This window comes from Lutra lutra, chromosome 10 (assembly GCF_902655055.1).
Source record: "Lutra lutra chromosome 10, mLutLut1.2, whole genome shotgun sequence".
NCBI lineage: Eukaryota > Metazoa > Chordata > Mammalia > Carnivora > Mustelidae > Lutra > Lutra lutra.
In genome coordinates, this window is record NC_062287.1 from 30718693 (window position 1) to 30725096 (window position 6404).

The window sequence follows — 6404 nt, forward strand, 5'->3', positions numbered from 1 at the left end:
GTTTAGTTGAGTTCATGTTTACTATAAATTTAAGACTTATTCTTTCATGATTTAGCTACCTAATTTCTTTTTTTTTTTGTACCTGGTTCTCAACCTCAGTATTGCAAACATTTTTGACAGATAATTCTTTTTTGTGTATGTGTATTGGTGTGTGTGTGTGTGTGTGATTCCTTGTGCATTATGGATTGTTTGGCAGCTTTCTTGGGCTCTACCCACTTAGCACCCACACTGTTGTGACAATCAAAAATGCCTCCAAACAAGTCCAAGCATCCCCTGTGGGGTAAAATCATTCCAGGCTAAAAACCACTGGTTATGTCTGTCTGGAACTGTATGGTACAGAGGGATAAGGAAAACAAAGTAAGGCAAAACAAAACAAAACTGTAAGACAGGTCATTTAGCAGGTATAACATTACCTGACTCAAAAGTGAGCGCCAGAATCCAATCTCCAGGTGGATTACAATGGGAATAAAGCCTACTCAAGTTTTATGGTGGGAATTACATGTGATAAAATGTGTAAGTATAACTGATAGAGTTCTTGGCTTGTTGGTCTGTGGAAGCATTTGTGAATATGAATGGTGATATAGCATGGCTTTGGAAAGAAATCTAACTTAGCAAAAACTGGCACAAAGACATTTTGTGTTTGCTATCAACATGTTCAACTTCTTTAGCAGTAGTTTTCATGTTCCAGTATACCTAGTTTCCATCCTTTGAATCTTTTCTCAGATTTCCCACTCTAGTTGTTGCATCGGTAACCATACCAAACCCACAGCATGTCTATCAGTGTGTTGAGGTAAAACCCATGAATATGGTAATGGAAAAATCCACATTAGTAATTTAAGCATTTCATTATAGTTCACAACTACTGCAATAACATGGCTTCAGCAACATTTTTTTTTGCAACATGTGTTTTTTAAGTTTGTTTTTTAATGGATCAGTTATTTAATTAGGTTCTTTGTAAGAAATTTAGAGCACCAATTTGTGAGGGTAAATTCCATTTGTGAGAGAAAACACAGAGTGGAGTTAGCCTTGAAGCTGAGGAACAGACTTGATTTTTGGCAGAATTTGCGAGTCCAGAGCTTTCTGATCAACCTTGCATTGCTCTGTAATCTCATATTTCTCTTGCTCGGTGTGGAAGATCTCACCCTCCTGGTGTCTGGGCTTATGCAACTTCTTCTTCTTGAAATAAGCATCAGTGAGATGTTTGCAGATTTTCACACTGCTGATACCAATTTTGGTAGAAGTGGCAATGACGAATTTCTGTGTGTTCTACACAGAGGAACTCGATTGAGGGACAGAGGTCCAGTCACAGTAGCAAACTCAGTTTTTTCAGGAAAACTACCCTATTGATTCTGTGGTGCCCAGAGAGGATGATCAAAATGTTTCCAAGGGTGATGCTAGCTCGCAGTTTTCTCACGTGCTGACTGCTCCAGGCACACCTTCAGTGGGATAATAACTAGGCATTTTGCAATGTTTAACCACTCGGGTACCACCATTCTTGTAACCACCAACTGGTTTTTTGACAGTAGCAAGAACCTTCTTCTTTTCCTTTTCAACCCTGGATTTAGCTGCCAAATTCTTCCTCTCATACATGGCCTTTCTGGAATACATAGCCGATGGGGAGTATCTGCCAATTCTTTTGACTAGGACAGGGTTTCAGCTGCAGTGGGGCTTCCCCTCTTTGGCATTTGAGCCTTCTGGTTACCCTTCTTAGCCTTGTTACAGACATTAGCCTTCTTGGCTTCAGGTTTCTTCTCCTTAGTATCCAGTTTCTTAGCTTTTTTGCCCGCCACCTTGCAAGATGGAAAAGAGCTGTCTTTCTTTTCTTTTTTTTTTTAAGTTTTCACCTAGAAAAAAATAACAGAAGCAAGATAGCCTCATCTTTAGAAATATGTACAAAAGAAGGATTATTATACCAACACAGAACATTATTGACATGCAGAATGAAATAACAAAATGGCCTATTTTCCATGCTTGAAATCCTCTTACTTCTTTACCTTTTGTTACCATTTACAAAAATATAGAATGATAGTGCCTTATCTTATAATGCCTTAATTACTTTAATGGAATTATTCTATCTTGTTAAAGTTTAATTTTTTCTATTTAAAATACTTCTATTAAAATGCATTTTGACATAAATGTAGCCTCACTACCACCAAAGTCAACATTTGACAAAAGTCATTACATTTTCCAGACTATTTTAGCCATTTTTTAAAATTTTGGCATAAAAAAATAATTAGGGAGGGTAAGTAAACCTAAGTCTACATTTGTTGTTGACAAGTCACTAAAAGAAGATATTAAATTATTACACAAAGGAACACGATAATTTTTAATATTTTAAGTTGTTATTTAAATGCCAATTAGCTAACAGTGCAATATTAGTTTCAGTTGTGCAATATAGTGATTCAAAACTTCCATATATCAAATATCATCACAACAAGTGTACTCCTTCCATCCCATTTACAATTGCACCCAAAACTATAAGATACCTAGGAATAAACCTAACCAAAGAGACTAAGAATCTATACTCAGAAAACTATAAAGTACTCATGAAAGAAATTGAGGAAGACACAAAGAAATGGAAAAATGTTCCATGCTCCTGGATTGGAAGAATAAATATTGTGAAAATGTCTATACTACCTAAAGCAATCTACACATTTAATGCAATTCCTATCAAAGTAACATCCATTTTTTTCAAAGAAATGGAACAAATAATCCTAAAATTTATATGGAACCAGAAAAGACCTCGAATAGCCAAAGGAATATTGAAAAAGAAAGCCAAAGTTGGTGGCATCACAATTCCGGACTTCAAGCTCTATTACAAAGCTGTCATCATCAAGACAGCATGGTACTGGCACAAAAACAGACACATAGATCAATGGAACAGAATAGAGAGCCCAGAAATGGACCCTCAACTCTATGGTCAACTCATCTTCGACAAAGCAGGAAAGAATGTCCAATGGAACAAAGACAGCCTCTTCAATAAATGGTGTTGGGAAAATTGGACAGCCACATGCAGAAAAATGAAATTGGATCATTTCCTTACACCACACACGAAAATAGACTCAAAATGGATGAAGGATCTCAATGTGAGAAAGGAATCCATCAAAATCCTCGAGGAGAACACAGGCAGCAACCTCTTCGACGTCAGCCGCAGCAACATCTTCCTAGGAACATCACCAAAGGCAAGGGAAGCAAGGGCAAAAATGAACTTTTGGGATTTTATCAAGATCAAAAGCTTTTGCACAGCAAAGGAAACAGTGAACAAAACCAAAAGACAACTGACAGAATGGGAGAAGATATTTGCAAATGACATATCAGATAAAGGGCTAGTGTCCAAAATCTATAAAGAACTTAGCAAACTCAACACCCAAAGAACAAATAATCCAATCAAGAAATGGGCAGAGGACATGAACAGACATTTCTGCAAAGAAGACATCCAGATGGCCAACAGACACATGAAAAAGTGCTCCATATCACTCGGCATCAGGGAAATACAAATCAAAACCACCATGAGATATCACCTCACACCAGTCAGAATGGCTAAAATTAACAAGTCAGGAAATGACAGATGCTGGCGAGGATGCGGAGAAAGGGGAACCCTCCTACACTGTTGGTGGGAATGCAAGCTGGTGCAACCACTCTGGAAAACAGCATGGAGGTTCCTCAAAATGTTGAAAATAGAACTACCCTATGACCCTGCAATTGCACTGCTGGGTATTTACCCTAAAGATACAAACATAGTGATCCGAAGGGGCACATGCACCCGAATGTTTATAGCAGCAATGTCTACAATAGCCAAACTATGGAAAGAACCTAGATGTCCATCTACAGACGAATGGATAAAGAAGATGTGGTATATATACACAATGGAATACTATGCAGCCATCAAAAGAAATGAAATCTTGCCATTTGCGACGACGTGGATGGAACTAGAGGGTATCATGCTTAGCGAAATAAGTCAATCGGAGAAAGACAACTATCATATGATCTCCCTGATATGAGGGAGAGGAGATGCAACATGGGGGGTTGAGGGGGTAGGAGAAGAGTAAATGAAACAAGATGGGATTGGGAGGGAGAGAAACCATAAGTGACTCTTAATCTCACAAAACAAACTGAGGGTTGATGGGGGGAGGGGGTTGGGAGAGGGCGTGGGGTTATGGATATTGGGGAGGGTATGTGCTATGGTTGTGAAGTGTGTAAACCTGGCGATTCGCATACCTGTACCCCTGGGGATAAAAATATATGTTTATAAAGCTGTAAAAAAAAAAAAAGAAAGAAAGAAAGAAAGAAAGGATGAATACCCAAGTTTTGTAGCAACATGGACGGGACTGGAAGAGATTATGCTGAGTGAAATAAGTGAAGCAGAGAGAGTCAATTATCATATGGTTTCACTTATTTGTGGAGCATAACAAATAGCATGGAGGACAAGGGGAGATGGAGAGGGGAGTTGAGGGAAATTAGAAGGGGAGGTGAACCATGAGAGACTATGGACTCTGAAAAACGATCTGGGAATTTTGAAGGGGTGGGGGGTGGGAGGTTGGGGCACCAGGTGGTGGGTATTGTGGAGGGCACAGATTGCATGGAGCACTGGGTGTGGTGCAAAAATAATGAATACTGTTATGCTGAAAAAATAAAAAAAATTTAAAAAAAAAACAAAAAAAAAAACAAAAAAAAAAAACAAGTGTACTCCTTTATCCCCATCACCTACTAAAAAGAAACATACAAAAAAAGGACATTGCCAGTTCTAAGGAACTTATTTTTAAAGAACTATACTTTTTTATTTTTTTAAATTTCATCTTGCAAAATATATTTTTTATCTCATATCCAAAGTTTTATATTAATCAAATCTTAACAAGGAGAAGCTTTAAAAAATACACGAGTGCACAACATGCATTTTCTAGAAATATGAATGCCAAATAATTTACAAAACTGGATATGTAGTTTAAGTAGTAAATTCTGGGTGTAGTTCCATTTGCTGTGGTAGAGGAAAGAACAAAGAACTGTTTTCCCTGCTTTTAGGCAGGGGCAGCTCAGCTCTTGGCAATTTTACTGCATTCCTTTGGTTTTGAAAACAGCTTACACAGAGTCCTGGATATCTTACCACCCTGGGACTTCCTTGGGAGTCTGAGAAGAGTTTGAGATCAAATTTAAGGCAGGGGTTGTACATAGACCAAAAGGCAGGTAACCACTCCTACTCAAGCAACATCTGAATGTTCAGGTCTTGACTCTCCACCACAACCCTGGAGACCCATATCCATAGCTCCCCATTATTTTCCCTGGTGTGGGTGCCTTAAAAATTTCTCCCACTACCTTCCTCAGGACTGCCTCAAAGACCTTCCATGAGCTTCTGCTCTTCCCAGTCCCATGACAACTCCACATACTACTTCATCACTGCCAGCCCCATGGCCATGACTTCTTGCTTCTCTTGGAAACCCTTATAAAGAAGCCTAATTCCCTTTTCCTGTGTTTTTATAGAGACCACAGTTAAGGATTTACTCCTTTGGAAGGAGAATTTACTTCTTTGTAAGAACTGTAAAGAAATCATACAGGCAGCCTTGAGTGCTTAAAGAATATAATTTTCCAACTATCAGACAGCTAATATCTTTTTATCAGTACTGGAAGTGTATTCACATTGATCTAAGCTTAAAGACAACTATTCTCATTTTGTGAGATGTTTTCTTGCCAGCAGCTGGATTAAAGCTACCTACTGCTTCAGACTGTTCACTTGCAGCTAAAATGAACTAAAAGAATGATGAACCCGGAGAAAGACTAGTAATTATAATTAATAACTCCATAGATTTTTTTAATTCTCATATAATCATTTAAAGTAAGTATAACTATTATCCCCATCTCAACCAAAGCATAAAATGGTTAAGAAACTTGCTCACTGTCTAACAACTAATAGATAATGGAGTCATGATTCAAATATAGCTCTGTCTGATTTCTACCACTGGGATCCCCTGCTCCAGACCTTCTAGATTGATATAAGTCTTAGTTATATGTTATATGTTATATGTTATATATATATATGTATATATATGTTATAAGTTATATGATATAAGTCTTAGAACTTAGATGTTACTTGTTTGCCTCAGGTACTTCACTCATTTAAAGGGTATGGTAATTCCTTAGAGGACATTTGTAGAAATGAGAGAAATAATGGATGTGGGATGGAAAATATTTAGGTATTTAGAGTATGTCACAGTTATAACAGGATGTGATATATTGTTGTGCTTAAAGTAATGCTTATGGAGTTGTTTCCAAAAGAAGCTTTTCATAACTGAATTTTTAAAAGTGTGTCTGTATCTTTTTTCTAAAAATTTTTATTTTTTTAATTCCTTCTCAGTGTTCCAGAATTCATTGTTTATGCACCACACCCAGGGCTCCATGCAGTACATGCCCTT

The 6404-nt window shown here is 37.5% G+C and overlaps 1 pseudogene; it reads right to left on the reverse strand.

Moving 5' to 3' along the window:
* Positions 1 to 1005: 1005 nt before the first annotated feature.
* Positions 1006 to 1769, reverse strand: LOC125079362 (60S ribosomal protein L6-like; annotated as a pseudogene).
* Positions 1770 to 6404: the final 4635 nt, after the last annotated feature.